Source organism: Trichosurus vulpecula, chromosome 6 (genome assembly GCF_011100635.1).
Source record: "Trichosurus vulpecula isolate mTriVul1 chromosome 6, mTriVul1.pri, whole genome shotgun sequence".
Lineage (NCBI taxonomy): Eukaryota > Metazoa > Chordata > Mammalia > Diprotodontia > Phalangeridae > Trichosurus > Trichosurus vulpecula.
Window position 1 is genome coordinate 33,436,944 of NC_050578.1, and position 18,424 is coordinate 33,455,367.

Genomic DNA, 18,424 nt, shown 5'->3' on the forward strand with positions numbered 1-18,424 from the left:
GGACTAGATGATCTCTGAGGTCCCTTTGAACTCTGAGAGTTTATGACTCTATGGGTTATTCCATATTAAAATATATAGAGCTTATTTTTATTCAGAATTTCCTCTTAGATCAGCATTTTGCCAAATGTTTTCTCTTTATTTCACATCAGAGTCCTACAGAAAAATTGAATGGTATTTGAAAAGGCAGCCAACAAAATTTATATGTGTAGAAATGTCCATAGATGCCTTTCCCTTTCCCTTTCCTTTTTTAAGGCTCCTTTTAGGCATCATTTTCCCAATCTGAATGCATACTACTTCAGGGGAAAAGCTGTCTTTGTGCATTTGTATCTTTTATATACATATACATATATATGTATACATATATACAGACATATATTTTTAATTTTTAAAAATTAATTATTTTTAGTTTTCAACATTCACTTTCACAAGATTTTGAGTTCCAAATTTTCTCCCCATCTCTCTCCTCCCCTACCCCAAGACAGCATGTATTCTGATTACCCTTCCCCCAATCTTCCCTCTCTTCTATCACACCCCTACCCCCTTCTCTTATCCCTTTCCTTTCTATTTTCTTTTATGGTAAGATAGATTGCCTGTATATCTTATTTCCAAGTTGCATGTAAAAACAATTTTTAACAATTGTTTATAAAACTTTGAGTTACACATTCTCTCCCTTCCTCCCTCCCCACATGCTCTCATTGAGAAGACAAGGAATGTGATATAGGTTATACATGTGTAGTCATGCAAAACACTTGCATAATGGTCATGTTGCGAAGACTAACTATATTTCCTTCCATCCTATCCTGCCCCCCATTTATTCTGTTCTTCCCTTTGACCCTCTCCTACCTCAAAAGTGTTTGCTTCTAATTACCCCTTCCCCATTTGCTATCTTTGTTGTACCAGAAGCAAGCGAGACACACCACAGAGTATAAGTTTTAAGTGGAGAATTTATTAGCCGGCGGCCATTGGGGTACGGCACCACAAATCAATGGCATATGTGTTGGGGTGATGGCTTGGCTTATATAGGATATGTGTGGGGTACAGAATGGGGGGGAGAAGAACAAAGGTCCTGGCTGATCAAAAGATTCAGTCAGGTTATCGTACTAGTGCGATAATCCCATTTACATTCCTTGGTGGAGTCCCAGAGTCCCAGGGATATCTCCCAGGAAGGGTCTGTCAAGTTATCTCTCAGTGGGATGGTCCTATCTATTGACATTCCAGGGAGGAGCCACGGAGTCCCAGGGGGTTTGCTAAATACCAAAGATATCTGAGTCCATTCTTTCTGGGGGTGCTTGTCAGTAGCTAGGGGTTTCTCAGGGGTTCCTAATTTTCCTTGTATTACATCTTTTCTATCATCCCCCCTCTCTTAACCCCTTCCCTCCTACTTTCCTGTAGAGTAAGATAGATTTCCATACCCAATTAAGTGTGTATGTTATTCGATCCTTCAACCAAATATGATCGGAATAAGGCTCACTCATTCCCTTTCAGCTCCTCCCTCTTCCTCTCACTGTGAAAGCTTTTTCTTGCTTCTTTTATGTGAGATAATTTTCTCATTCTACCTCTCCCTTTCTCCTTCTCCCGGTACATTCCTCTCTCACCCCTTAATTTTATTTTTTAGATATCATCCCTTCATATCAAGTCTCCGCTTTCAGTCCACCATTTGGCTCTGCCCTGTATTTTCATCCTTAACACAGCAAACTGAAGTATAGTGAGGGCTTAAGAAATAGTTTTTTACTTGATTTGAAAATAAGAACAATTTAACCAAAAAGGGGATATTTAATTGGAAGGAAGTAGAAGGAATTGTGAAGATTTTAACATGATATTAAAAGCTCTTATAATCTAAGAAATTCTCATGGAAAATTACTCAAAAGAAACCTGAGTGGTAGGTGGAAGCTTCAGCCAAGGTTACCTCTCTCTCTCCCTCAGCAGATAAACCAAAAAAACAAAAAATTCAACAAATTACAGAAATACAGCAAAACAGAAATCAGAACAGATATAAATAGTAGAATATATACCAGATAATACAGAATTAAAGATGTCTCCCATTGGGAGTAAATAACAGCTCAAATGAGAGAGGGTCTTTGACCTCATCCAAGGGGAAATTTCTTGATCTTTAGAGGAACAAACTGGGAGTAGATATGAAGCAGTCTACTGGCTCCTCTTATATCTTCCCAGCAACTTTTCCCTCAGCAACCTGAACTAGGCTTTTCCATTTCTTCCCTCAAAGCTGGAAGCAAACTTACTGCTCATTGAAAATTGAAGCTTGACCAGTCACAAAGTGGGTACTCGTCTTTGGAAAGTCCCAAAAGAAACTCAGTACTCTCACTTGTAGAGTCCTGAAAGGTACTAATAAAGGCTGGAACTCTTTCCCCTTTCACCAACTCCTTCCAGGCCCTTACTCAGGGTAGGATAATCACTTCCAGCCATAAGGAGAGTCCCTTACTAACGGACTTTGGAATAGGGCTTACTCTGATAGGAGTATGCTATCAGAAAAAAAAAAATTGGTTACCAGTGCTGTAGAGGAAATTAAAACTAATACCACAGAAATGGAGCATTGCAAGTGATTTTTGAGGCTCAAACTCAGATTACATTATTCAGACATGTGCATTTTAGAACCTATATTCCATTAATCGTTAGATCTGAGATTAGTCTTTAAACTCCTCCTAATGACTCGGAATAACTGCATTCGATTTGTAAATTATAGCAGAATAATAAAGAGTATACTTCTGCCACTATGGGGTCCCTCCCCCCAAAAACATGTTTAAAATAATCCCACACTGGCCAAGTCTGCATGCAGTCGCATGGATATAAAAGGAAAGATCTGACAGATTTCACCTCAAAATCTAAGATGATACTGATCAAGAGGTTGGTGAATGACTGGCACTCCTTTGAGCTGTGTTCTATTCCCCTATTGCTCACCAGTGGCAAAAGCTAAAGTTTGTCTTTCCTTTCATTTATTAGCCTTCTCTATTGTATTTTTCCATTTCCTAAGGGAAGAGGAGATTGATCTTTATTTCAAAATATCAAACAGCCCTTTTATCCCAATGAGAGCTGGGAGAAATAAAAGCAGAACCACTATGGAATAATGAAAATCAAGAAAACAACCAAATACAGGAAAAACAAGTAAGAAAAGTTCATGGTTGACAAGTTAGAAACAAGATCATTTAGCTTAGTACTACAGGGTAAGTCCCTTTTTAGCATGCTTTGTCTCTTCAAATTACTCTGTATATACTGCTGTATTCACTTATTCATGCACATGTAGTATTGCCCCAGTAGAATAAAAGCTCTTTGAGGAAAAACACTGATTTTTGTTTTTCAGTTTCTATCCTTAATATCTAGCACTGTGTGCATTACTCAGCACTTAATCAATGATAATAGAATTGAAATATACCAAAATCCCATAGGTCTCTCAAAATTCCTTTGTTGTACAAGAAATTTATACAGAGACCAGATGCTAAGATTTTGAAATCTCACAGAAAGATTTAGCTATTAAAGTCCTTTAAAATATGTATATAATATAATACAATTTCTTTCCATCATATCAGTCAGGGAGAAGAAGAGGAAATTCCCTGAAGATAGAAAAGACAGAAAATCTCTCTGGTCTTGTTTTCTCAGATTTCTTCTTAGAACTAAAGCCTACTTTAAAGTGACAGCAACTATTAGGTGGTGGATTCACATTTTGTTTACAATGGAAAGATGGGCTACCTTTCCTAAGGAGGTGGTTGTTCAGTCTTTTCAGTTCAGTTTGGTTCAGTTTCTTCAGTCAAGTCTGACTCTTCAATGACCTCATTTGGGGTTTTCTTGGCAAAGAGACTGGAGGGGTTTGCCATTTCCTTTTCTGGATCATTTTACAGATGAGGACACTGAGGCAAACTGGGTTAAATGATTTGCCATGGGTCACATAGCTAGTATCTAAGGCCAAATTTGAACACAAGTCTTCCTCATTCTTACCTGGTGCTCCATCCGCTGAGCCACCTAGGTGGTACATCTCTTATGCTATTGGAAGAACCATGTTCTAAGCCAATTAATTCCCATTTTGAGATTCCAGGAATTATCCTCTGCCTACATAGAAACTTCCATAGTACTTCTAATAATTCTCAGGAGTTTGAAAAAAACAGTCATTTCATTTTTAAACTTTCAGTGAAATACTCAAATATTGAAGCATTGTCTCTGAGATCTTATCTTTAACATGGCAGAAAAAATACTGCTTAGTGTACATCCAATAAAGAATATTAAAATTAAGCATATATTTCTAATACTTGTGCATTGTTGTTTAAAACTGAGTACACACGAAATAGACGACTACTCCATGCCTTACCAGTTCATTTCTGCCAACACAATGAAAGGAAGTGAATTGTTGCACAAGCAATTCAGTTGGTCTTAACCATGATTACCAAAACATCTGACACAGAAGAGATGGCTGAAATGCTTAAATGCTTTGGCACATCAGATATTTGATTAAAGGAATTCTTTAAAATATGAAAAAATATATTTGGGGGCATGCTTTTTCTTCAATATTTTACTGGATATGAGATCCATTGATGTGGGCATTATCACTGTAGGTATATATTACAACCCATATGTTCTCATCCTGTGAGATTTTTAACCATTAATTACTCATGGAACATCTATTATGGGGATATACCCAATTTGCAGGAGGTCATTTTATGTCTTTCCTCTGTGTGTGTGTGTGTGTGTGTGTGTGTGTGTGTGTGTGCGTGTATGTGTTAATGTTCTGTAGGACCCAGGACATGACTAGGAGTAGTCACATACTAACCCCCACATTTGCTACATGTCTGACTCATTATTTTCTGAATATCCATTTCTTGAATGATGCCCTTTACTATAATTCTTGTACATAGACCATGGTTAGAAGTATTTCATAGCCTGCATATATGTTCTATGTACCTTTCTATTGACATTTTGAAAAACTATACATTCGATTGTTCAAGTTTTGTTGTTTGAAGTCTTACAGTCATAAAGCATCACTGGAAGAATGTTGTCAGGAGTGAAAATAGGGGTTTTTGTGATAGGATTCATCCTGCAATAATTAAAAGTACTGTTCAGTTTCCTAAATACAACCCAACTTATTCCTTCCCTATGACTAATTCTTGCCTCAACTTTTCAACTACAGTGTTTAAGGTAGAGAGATGTTATGATTTACTGACTCTATGATTTTGATGACATGTGGTAATAAGGAATTTTCTTGTAGTATATCCCCTCCCGCTATATCAGTTGTTAGGCTGCATTCTCATGGCTAATTACCAATCTGACTGGAAGTTTTATAACATTTTGGATTTTGATGTAAGCAGCACTATATATCTATATCTATATCTATATAGATATATATCTGTCTATTTTTCTATATCTGACCCATCATCATTTGGATTTGGAGGACTTACTCATTACAGAAATTCTTTCTTTCACTTGAACTCTGTTTAGAACATCTATGACAATGACATTCAGTTCTTGTGGGAAATATCTACATAATATATAGTGTGCTTAAATATAATAATAAAAAAGTTGTTTAGCAGTTATCTTTGTGTTTACATCTGTCTAGGAGATGTGAAGATCATTATATCAAGGAGCTATCTAATGCATATGTTGATCATTCTCAGAAAACTTTTATAATTATGAGAAAGAAGGTTAATTGATTGGCAGTTATCAATGTTGTCTCAATGACCTTTATTTTTACTATTTATTTGGTAACTTCCCTCCTTCCTTCTTGTCAAATGATTCATTAATACTTTCAAGATTGTGTTGCCTTAAACACCAGTTCCCTAAATGGGTACTTGGTCTGGTCCATGTGTAACTTCTGTTCTCATGATCAGAAATGCCATTTCTGCTTCCTGTTAGAGGATCCTGGGGACTATGGATTTAGAGTTCAATACAATGACTCATTGTCATCGATTATTAAAATAGATTATTATAGAAATATTTAAAAGTCTCTCTCATTTTTCATGTGTTGATGTCTGGCCAGGTTCATCTACAAATGCAATTGTTATGATGTGATGTAGTTGAGTTGCATACCAAGCTTTTACATATTTCTTTTCACTCCCACTGCTTTATGCAATTTTAATGGTGATTTTGCTCATAATCTTCTGTAGTCATACACTGTTGTGTTTTATAGATGAGTTTGTTTTCTGAGCCAGCAGTGCTTTTGGCTATCATCTCTCTCCACCTGACAAATAGTACAACTATTTTAATTCTAAGGAAGTTTTTGGGTTTGTTTGACCTCCTGTTGTGGTGACAACCTCATTTTACTTCCGTCAATCATTTTTAGGAAATGGTGGTAATAAATCTCTGGCTTTTTTCCATTCCCATTTTTTGTTATTATTAATGACTTTTTATGAGTCAGGTTGAGACCATAGCATTTATTTATCTTCTATGCACTTAACTGTCTTCTAACTTAATTCTGATTTTGACCTTTGATTTAAAGAATCAATAATTTGCATACATGCAGTTGATTATTATATAAATTCCATGTCTAGAACTAATAGTTTTCTATGTATTGAGATATAGTTAATTTCTTCCTTTTTTATTGTTTGATACTTGTCATGACCATTTTCTTCTTGAAGAAAATATTCCTGTTATTTTGGTGACAGACTTTTCTGTAGACCACATGTCTTGGGTCTCTTTCATTTATCACACTCAACCACATTTTGAGCTTATGTTTTACCACCCTCCCTAATCTCTTCACATTATGGTCACTGAGTATTAGAGGATATGAGGTCTAGCTTTGAAGGGTAATGTCAGAAGTTCTCTTTCTTTCCATCCTTCCAAGCAGATGTTGGCATATATGTTGATGTAGGTTTCATAGTTATCCTCTGTCTTATGCTTATTATGAACATCTCAAGACAAAGTGATGAAATATCCAATAAAATAGGATTTCGTCTTGTGTCTAGTCTTATGAAGAAACCAAGTTCACCAGTTCCTTCATTTTGTCTCTCCAAAGAGAGCCATCTTTCCATTTCAGTATATCTCTCTTTTATCTTTTGATTTCATTCATCATAAGAATGTCAATATTAATAAAGTTAAGTTCTTATAATAATATTACTTCCATCTGTTGTTCCATTGGGGAAACCATTTTGACTACTGATACTTAAATTAGGATAGAGATTGTTATTCCATCAATGATTCCAGTAGGAGGGAGCTTTGGGTGAGGAAACAATTACAGATTGGTATATTATCTGTAACTTAAAGTCCTTGAAAGCTGCCTAGAGCATTGATAGGTTAAGTGACTTGCCCAGGGTCACACAGCCAACATATGTCAGAGTTAGAATTTAATACAAGTCTTCCTCCCTTTGATGGTAACTTTTTATCCCCTCTTCTGTGCTGGGTAAGGTATGTTTATGAAACCCCAAATCTTTATGATTTTTTGCACTGTCCACTTTTACTCCTGTCACCCTATCAACATGAAAATAGAAAAGGACCTCATGATCATCTCTCATTTTTCCATTGGTTGCCATGACCAACTATTTACTATCGGTCTGGGAGTCAGATGGCAGTCACAATCTATCACTGAGACTGATCTGAAAGCCTGTCTAGCATGGTTAACCTTGCCAAAACTTTGGCTTCCCTGACAGAGCTGTCAAGAACACTGGTCATCCCATGCTCATTTGTTAGACATCAGAGAAGGATTTTGTGACAGTTTTTTTTAACAACCTTCTGATTTTACCTCATTTTTTCCTGTTTATGGCATGTCTATAGAATGCAGTTTTTAAAATAATTTAAGCATATCAACTTATCAGTGGTGAATACAGATCTATAAATTCAAGATCTCAACATATATTTAACTTGAAACAACAATTTCATCATAGAGCCTGTAATTGTAGAGTCAAAAAATATGGAAACAGCATTTTGTTCACAGAAACTAAGATCAAAATCCAATAACTTGGGAAAATTATAAAATTCTGCCTAGTATTTATCCCACAGTACTATAAAATTTGTGAGGTTTTTTTTTTTCCTAACTAGACTTTGGATAATCGTTACTATTACAGCAATGTTAAAGAATCCAATAACATACATATGTTTTTCACTCAATGTCTTGACAGGAGTTTTGGTTTTTTCAGTATTACAAATATCAAAGAAATTGATTTTTAGCAGTTGCTTTGTTTAGTTTAAGTAAACTACAAAACAAGAGGTCTCAAAGAGATGTGTACAATATAGACATTGCTACTGGCCATACTTTGAATTTTCAGCATCAAAATATCCAAAGTAACCAAGATTTCATCTCAGGTGCTATAGAGGTATATTAAAAGGAAAGATAAAAAAAAACTCAATGGACAAGAAATATAGAATATTCAATTTTTCTATATTTAATATTTTCATGTTTTTCAGTTAATCTCTTAGAAAACTCCCTAGAACACTGGTAGGTTAAGTGACTTGTCCAAGGTTACACAGTCATTATACATAAGAGCAGTGTTGAACATGGTTCAAGGCTGGCTCTTGATCCCCTCTGTTATACTGCTCAAGGTATGTGCCGCTTACAATTAGTATCTCCACTATATCATTGATTGACACAATGATTGGTTCTCTAGTATAATTTGATCAGTTAACACCAATTATCTTCTACAATGAAATATTTACTAAGATTATAGCAAGAACAGAGATATAAAAACTTCTGACCTCACCCCCTCAAAAGGTGGCTTGTACTTTCCCTTTACTCTCTGGGCCTCTGGGGAGAATGCTTTCAAAGTTAAAGCAGTCACTATAAAATTTTCACCCCAGCTTAGCCAATACACTAGTCACTCCCTCATTGAAAAGCATTCATCTCTCCTGCAGGGGGTCTACTGCTCTGCTGAGTCAAGCAGGTTACTCTTTATAGGTCAGTTGCTAACAAACTCTGGCATAACTCCAGTGACTAGACCTCTACTTCTCCAAATTTTTAAAGTCTCCATGAATGCTCTGCTTTAAGATAGGGCCTGAGGTCCTGCCCCTTCTTCCCACTTTGAAGGTCCATACTAGATTCCCTGCTCCTACCCCACCTCCCCCCAAAAAAATACAAGCAAGGAAGGAAAAAAAAAGCAGAAATTGAGTCATTGGGGCTGTCTTTATTTACACAGAGTTCTGTCTTCATCTCAATCTCCAATCAAAAAGCCCCTCTTTATACAAAGTAAGCAGCCAGGAAATGGGCATAGCATACTTATTTATGTGCTGAAGTAGAAATCAAAGCCATCCACTGCACACAACCCTAAAGAAGGCTTATCAAACATTCACCTTGGGGATTTTACCAGGTAGACCACGCTGAGCAAGCTCTTGAGAATGAGGATTTCTGGTTTGGTCTTTATTACATGAGAATCAAAAATTTAGAGTTTGGGAGGGATTTTAGGGGGCAATGTAGCCCAGCCTATTGTTTTAAAACTGAAGCAGCTGAGTCACAGAGAGGTTAAGCGAGTTGCCAAAGGTCATACAGATAGTTAAGTAGAGGAGCTGGGATTTGAAGTCAGGTTCTCTTTATTCAGATCCATTGTTTTTCCATTACATCACTCTGACTTAAAAATTTTCACCACAACTTAGAAGGTTGAAGAATGTTATCTTTATCTCCTTTACTGAAACAGAAAAGGGAGCACCTCAGTGGTGCAGTGGATAGAATGCACGCCCTGGAGTCAAGAAGACTCATTTTCCTGAGCTCAAATCTGGCCTCAGACACTTATTAAATATGGGCCTTTTGCAAATCACTCAACCCTGCTTGGGAGTACCACATCATTTTACTTGTCTCCTGAGGAATCTGCATGTGAGTCAAGAGCAATGGTTAGAACAGAACATGGAACAACGGATTAGTTTACAATTGAGAAAGGAATATGGCAAAGCTGTATGTTATGTTATTTACTTATATTCATAGTACATCATTCCTAACGTCAGGCTGGATGGATCAAAAGCCAGAACTAAGGTGACCCAGATAAATATGAACAAACCTAGAAATGCAGACAATAACAATAATGGGAGAAAGTGAAGAATCAAGAAGTACCTTGATGAGGGTGAAAGAGGAGAGTGTAAAAACTGGCTTGAAGCTTAACCAAAAACCAGCCAACGAACCAACAAACAAAAAACCCTAAGATCATTGCAACTTGTCCCATCAAGACCTTGCAAATAGAGTGAGAAGAAATGAAAGTGTGTGTGTGTGTGTGTGTGTGTGTGTATTAAATGAAGAATATTTATATTCTTGGGCTCAGACTACAGATGGCAGCTACAGCCACGAAATTAAAGTCCAACAGCAAGAGATAGAAACAGAAATTCCATTCAAAGTTACTGTAGACACTATAAAATATTCGGGAGTCTATCTGCCAAGACAAACCAAGGCTCTATATGAACATAATTATGCAACACTTTTCACGCAAATAAAGTCAGATGTAAATAAATGGAAAAGTATCAGTTGCTCGTGGTTGGGCGGCGTTAATATAATAAAAATGACATTTTACCTAAATTAATTTATCTATTCAATGCCATACCAATTGACCTACCAAAAATTATTTTACAGAGCTGGATAAAATAATAACAAAATTCATCTGGAAGAACTACAGGTCTAGAATATCTAGGGAATTAACGAAAAGAAATGCCAGGGAAGGTGGCCTAGCCATACCAGATAGGTATACAAGACACAGTGGTCAACAACTATAGAAATCTACTCTTTGGTAAACCCAAAGAATCCAGCTTCTGGGCTAATAATTCACTATTTCACAAAAACTGCTGGGAAAATTGGAAAATGGTAGGGCAGAAACTGGGCATAGACCAATATCTTACACCATATACCAAAATAAAGTCAAAATGGGTTCATGATTTAGGAATAAAGGCTGATACTATAAGCAATTTGGGAGAGCAAGGAATAGTTTACCTATCAGATTTATGGAAAAGAAAAGAATTCATGACACAACAAGAGATAGAGAGCATTACAAAATGCAAAATAGATAATTTTGATTATGTTAAATTGAAATGTTTTTGTATGAACAAAGCCAATGAAACAAAGATTAGGAGGGAAGCAGAAAATTCAGAGAAAATCTTTACAACCAGTGTCTCTGATAAAGGCCTCATCTCTAAAATATAAAGGGAAATGAGCCAAATTTATAGGAGTACAAGTCATACCCCAATTGAGAAATAGTCAAAGGATATGAACAGGCAGTTTTCAGAAGAAGAAATAAAAGATATCTTATAGGCATAGGGAAAAATGCTATAAATCACTACTGATTAGAGAAATGCAAATCAAAACAATTTTTAGGTACCACATCTCTCCTGTCAGATTGACTAAAATGGTAAAACAGGAAAATGATAAATGCTGGAGAGGATATGGGAAAATTGGAACATTGTTACATTGCTGATGGAGTTGTGAACTTATCCAGCCATTCTGGAGAGCAATTTGGAACTATGCCCGAAGGGCTATAAAAAAGTTCTTACCCTTTGACCCAACAATACCACTTATAGGGTTGTGTCCCAAAGAGATCACACAAATGGGAAAAGACCCATATGTACAAAAATATTTATAGCAGCTTTTTTTTGTAGTAGCAAAGAATTGGAAATCAAGGGGATGCCCATCAATTGGCGAATGGCTGAACAAGTTGTGGTATATAAAGGTAATGGAATACTACTGTGCTATAAGAAATGGGGATGATATGGACTTCATAATAACCTGGAAGAAACTACACGATATAATGTTGAGCGAGGGGAGCAGAGCCAGGAGAACATTGTACACAACCACAGATATATGGATTCTGTGATGACTAACCCTGATAGACTTCGCTCTTCTCAGCAATACAAGGTGCAAAGACAACTCCAAAGGACTTATGATGGAGAAGGCTATCTACATCCAGAGAAAGAACTATGGAGTTTGAACGCAGATTGAAGCACACTTTATGCTCACTTTTTTCCCCCTTTTTTTCCTTTTGTTTTTGTTTTTGTCCTTGTTTTTGTTTTGTTTTGTTTTGTTTCTTCTTTCTCACGATGCATTCCATTGGTCATACTTCTTCTTTACAACTTGACTATTGTGTAAATAAGTTCAATGTGAAGTTATATGTAGAAGATATATCAGATTCCATGGTGTCTTGGGGAGGGAGGTGGGGGGGCAGAAATATGGAACTCAAAGTTATGTGGAACTGAGTGTTTAAAACTAAAAATAAAGAATCTGAATTATAAAAAAGCTATGGCAAGTCTGGTCAACATATGAAAAAGCAGAGACATCATCTTGCTGACAAAGGTCAACATAGTCAAAGCTATGGTTTTTCCATTGGTAATGTGTGACTGTGAGTGTTGGACTTTAAGAAAAGCTGAACACCTCAGAATCAACACTTTTAATCTGTGATACTGGAGAAGACCTTTGAGAGTCCTTTGGGCTTCCAGGAGATCTAATCAGTCTATACTTAAAGAAATTAATTCAGACTATTTGCTGGAAGGTAAAATACTGAAGCTGAAGCTTAAATACTTTGGCCACATAATGAGAAGACAGGAGTCATTGGGAATGACTCTGATGTTGGGAAAGATTGAAGGCAAAAGGAGAAGGAGATGGCAGAGGATGAGATGGATAGATAGAGTCATGGATGCAATGATCATGAACTTGGACAAACTTTGGGAGATAGTAGAGGATAGAAGGGTCTGGCCTCCTATAGTACATGAGGTCCCTCACTTAAATCCAATTCAATTTTATATCATGGCTTCACCTCTCTGATGTCCTCTTTGAGAATGAAGGACAAACAACAACAATCAAGGAAGCAATATTGCTTTTCCAGTTTTGGGGGAGGAGGAAAGAAATCAACATTCCAGACTGAAGCATAGTATCTGATAAATCTCTTCCAGGAGTATAAAAGGTACTATGGTAAGTGTTATGGAAATGTCTATCATGTGGACATGAAAGCCGAGTTCTATTGATGATTTTTTAGAATCATAGTCATGCAGTTGGAAAGGTCTTGTATAAACATGAGGTCTGACTTCCACCCAATTTGGGAATCTTTGATTTAACTGGTGTCTATTCACATTTTCACTTCTTTTCGTCGAGGAACAAGTACCTATAATTCTTTTTCAGCAATACCAGCTGTCTTGAAAGTTTTAGTATTTTCTTGTTCACTATAAACATGAAAATTTAGGGTTATTAGGATTATCATAGGATAATGGATTTAGAGAGAGAAGGACCTTTAAAAGTCACCCAGTCCAATATCCTCATTTTTCATGTGAAGAAACCAAGGACCAGACGCCTTATACAATTTACCCAGAGTAAAAACGCTAAAAACTAGCAGATGCAAAGTAGGTCCTTTGACTTCCAATCTAGCATCTAAGTGGCTTTTCCAAGGTCACTATCATAGTCAATATCAGAGCAGGGACTTGAACTTTGGTCCCTCTGACTCCAGAGCTCTTGGAAACTGTGAAGGAAGAACTGATAAAAAAAAAGGAATAGAGACAAAAGGGAGAGGTTGCTTCTGGGAATTTAGGAGGTAGATTATGGGTAATTGACAGAAATTCTATTAGTTATATTACTTTTGAGTTCATCTAGTCATAGGGTCATAGATTTAGACCTGGAAGGAGCCTCAAGTATTATATAGTCCAATCTTATTTGCCATATGAGACACGCTTGGTAATTGAGTAACAACAGCAGGATTTGAATCTAGGTCCTGTGCCTCCATCATCTAAGTTTCCACGCACAACTAGTAAGTTACAGTAGAACAGGGATATAAATTTGGTAGCTGTGACTCTTTAAGGAAAAGTGAGAGATAAGTTTTGTCTTGTTTTACTTTTTCCCTCCATACAATATTTTGCCTTAATAATAGGATTCTTAGCAAGAGAAAATAACTATTTTCCAAATAATATCATAATCCATTAAATTTTTCTTATGTGGATTTTCTCAATTCGGTATTATTTTATTTCTCTTTCAAATCTTTATACAGTCTAGGGGTATAATAAATATTTGCTGAATGAATGCATGCATGAATGATTTGCTAGTTCCAAAGTTTTTGTTTTCTCTACAATTAAATTTGATGAAACACCAAATTATGATTTTTTCCTTTCTAAGGAGCAAGCACTTTTAGTATGCTAAAGAGATCAAGGAGAAAACTAAGATCTCTTGCATTTAAGCAGGCAACAAAAATGATCTAATAGTAGGCCTTTGGTTACTATATAGGTAATAACGTGTTGGGTCCATTTAAAGTCAATTTCCCTGATATCTTGGCTGCTTGTAGAAAGGAGCTCTGTCCTGGAAAAATCTGCTGGCTTGGCAGAGGAAATGCTATTAAAATAAATTGGTTACCAAGTGTTTATTACCTTTTATGTTTGCCTTTTATCATAATCCTTCATAATGTGTTTAAACAATTAATTGCCATAATATTCAGCCTTCTATTGCTGGAAAGAGTCACTGGGTTAGATTGAAGGAGCTGCAAATCCCTTTTTGGGAGACAGCGAGAAGAGACTCATATTTATCATGCATTCACTTAGCATTCATTGAATGTTCACAACTTAATGTTAACAATCAAAAAGGCTCACAATTGTATGAGGAGTATCAGGTGGCTTCTGCTCTTTTATAAACTATTCAATGAGAATCGTTTCATGTTGGTGAATGAAATCACTGCTGGACTGCTAAGAGGCACTCTCTTGAGACTCCATCCTAGTGAGGCCAGACCTAATTTGCAATTAGTTAATTTTTCTGGGGGTAAATTCCTCTGGCAAATGATATCAATTAGCTCTTCCAACTGAATATGGTATAATAGAGTATAAGTTCTGTAATTTTCTAAATTCACTTTGCTTTGTACCATGTCTAATATCAATTAACATATGATTGTTGATTAATTGATTAACTGATTTCCACAATGCACTGCACCTCCCATCAAAATTCCTTATGGAGACATATTCCACTACTGTTGGATGATCCTAACTATTATGAACTTGGGTCACCAATGTCATGGCAAGCATCAACAGTCATTACATTGCATCCCTTATGTCCTAGAATGTACTCTTTGAGGACAAAGACTTACTGTTGTCTTTGTATTTCTAGTACCCAACCTGACTGGTAGGTGGCACTCAATATCTGTAGAATTAAACCGTATTTGGTCACATCTTTCCTAGACTCACAAATCTTCAGCACTACCTGTCTACTAAGTAAATCCAATTGCTTTACAAATGCCCTCCAGGGCTTGGAAGCTCTTGTTTCCTCAAGGAGTTTGCATTCTACTGTAGAGAAATAGCTTATACAGAATAAGTCAGGGCAAGATATATACAAAGGAAATGCAGAGTGATCAATTTAGGTGTCAGAGGTAAGGGATGAGCACTAACATTTAGGGAGATCAGGAAAGCACCGGTATAGAAAGGGCCACTTGAGATGAACCTTAAATAGAGTTAGCTATTCAAGGACGTAGAGCTGAGTAGGGACGGAGCACACATAATATTAACGATATGACTTTCCACGTGGGCTATCCCCCATTGCATCTAGGGCCATATCCAGTCATCCTGACTTTGGCCATAGTACTCCAATGAATCTGGAGAAGAGAGTGAGGCTGATGACTTTGCACAGCCTTGCCTCACTTAAAGCCATTTTTCTTTCAAGTCAAGGCATCACCCTCCTGATGTTACTGGTCTTTTTCCAGAAGAAAGGATGAACAACAAACTGGGAATGAAGGAGAGCATGCCAGATGTGAACAAAGGAATAAAGTCGCAGGATAGAATGGTATTTCCCGCAGCAAGTATTCAGGTGAGCCAGTGGGCATGGACTGTTTCTTGGAATACAGTAATCAATAAATATATGTTTATTGATTGATTTTGTCTTATACACTTAACAAATGTTTGGTGGATTGAGTTGAATTTGTGCCTGCTACTTTACATTGTTTTTGGTTAGAAAGATATGTTTTTCCCCGCTTTTCAATTTAAGGACAAATATGTCTGTCTCTATCTCTATAACCTATATCTATCTCTACCTCTATATATCTTTCTATCTCTACTCTATTCATTTCTATACCATATCTATGTCTGCATCCATGCTATCTCTGTGCTTATGTGCATATCTATGTCTATGTCTATATTGATGCAATAGATAGGTCATTGGAAGTTGGAGGCAGGAAGATCTGAATGCAAATCCTGCTTCAGGCACTTAGTAGATTATGACTTTGAACAAGTCACTTAACCTCTCTGTGCTTCAGTTTCCTAATCTGTAAAATGTGGACACACAGATGTTATATCCAATGAATTAATAAATATATGGTAGCTTTTGTTTTTCAAACCTGAAAGTGCTATATAAATGCTGGTCATATTGTATCTGCATCTATATGTATAGATGCATCTATATGTACAGATTTTATATAAATATAAAAATACATTATATACATGCACACACAATATATAATATATACATATACAGAATACACAAATATTTATATTATATATTGCATATATATATACATGCACATATATTTGAACATGCATTTGTACATATGTATTGATATACACACATATATATGCATTATTCCTATCCCTTATTAAGTATGCTATATGTCGTGCCAAGAAGCTATTCTTCCTATATTTGAAGCTACCAGCCAGCAATCCAAGTCGTATTTTTAAATATAACTTTCTAACCAGTTCTTTTCTAGATAGGACAATTTTTTCTTTATGAAGTTTCTATCTTCAATTGGCACCAATGATTAAGACATTAGCTGTGTAGGTCTTAAGTTACTTGTCCAAGAAATTATAATCCTTAACAATGGTTTCAGAATTCCTAGATGTATCATCTGTCCCCAAATTAATTACGCTTTCTTGAAAGAGAATGTAAATGATCACAAAGGCAATACATGACAGAGTAGGAATATTACCGAAAGCAAAATTGCTTGACAAATAATGCATCTATCACTTCATTTGACTCAGTCACAATCTCATGTCTCAAGAGTTAAAGGAAGCAAGATGAATTATTGATATTCTGTATTTTATTCTGACCAATAAGGATAAAGATGTGGAATAAATAAATCAATCATTGAATAAGTATACATTAAGTATATACAATGTACCAAGAACTGTGCTAAGTTTGGGTAATACAAAGACAAATATGAAAAATCTCCTTCCCTCAAGGAGTTTTTATTCTATAGGTTACAGGATCTCAATAAAGGAAAAAATAATTTATTCAATAATTTATTCTAAGAAACATACAAATACTACATTATAATTTGTTAAAAAATAAAGGAAGAAACCATTGGACAGATTCAGGGATATACTTTCAAAATTTTATTTTGATTTGTTGCATAGTTATAGAATTACTATATTAAAGTATTGAATTATCATGGTCTAGACTCTAGTGGATAGAGCAATGCACTTGGAGTTTAGGAGATTTGGATTTGAATCCCATTTCTGATATTGACTAGGCTTAGACTTGATGACTTTTAAAGTCCCTTTCAACTTTAAATCTATCATCCTTTCCTTGAATAAATGGATGATTTGTGGTTATTTAGTAAATTTTAAATACAATCATCATGGGAAGTGAGCATGAGTTCATTGAGGAAAAAAAGGCATGCCAACTACATTAATTTTCCTTTTTTTGATAGAGTTGCTAGCTTGTTTGATATGGGATTGCATCGGATATATTGTTTTCAGTAATTCATTCAACAGAGACTGTCATCATCATTAGTAGCAAACATTTATTCAGTGGCTATTATATAAAGTCATTTTACTAGCATCAGAGATATTAGTAGGTTAAAAACAAAACAAAACAAAATAAAACAACACAGCTTGTTCCATCAAAGAGTTTTAAAATGTCATTGTAAAAACTAGACCATTACATTTTAAAAAAATACATAAAGCAGATTCCTATCTTTAATATTGCTTGCATTAAAAATGCAAATTTTAAATGGATTCCAAGAAAAAGGGAAATGGCCATATTATTTCTGAAATAAAACTCACAGGAATTATTTCATGTCAATGAAAATGCTGGTAAATTATGCTCACTTTTTCAAAATTAAAGCAACAAAGAAAATTCAATTACATCTACACCAGAAAATAATACATGATTCTAATCAATTTGAGAATCAAAAAAATGTATAACACCATAAAACTGTGTAACAGCATTCAATTTAGTGTGAATGCATAATCTAAAGTATTCCAAATACAGCTGAAAAACTTTTTTTTACCATAAAACATATCATTTGGGGTAAAAAAAAACAACATAACTTTTTGGTTGGCATTGACAGAAAGGAGCAAAGAGGCCAATAATTTCCCCATATCACTTCTCTCATCTCCATGATAATTTACAGGCTTATTGCTTTATATGTGCAAAGAACCATATATGTCATATAATACAGTGCTTTCATTTTGTCTGTGAGTAAACCGAGGCCCAGACAGCATAAGTGATTTCTCTAAGGTCACTGATAAGCAGTATAGCCAGAGTTTATTCCTAGGTCCTCCGATTTTGAATCCAGTACCCTTTCTATATATTCCTGGACTTAACACATTACTCTTCTTAATCTAGTCAATAAATGAATAG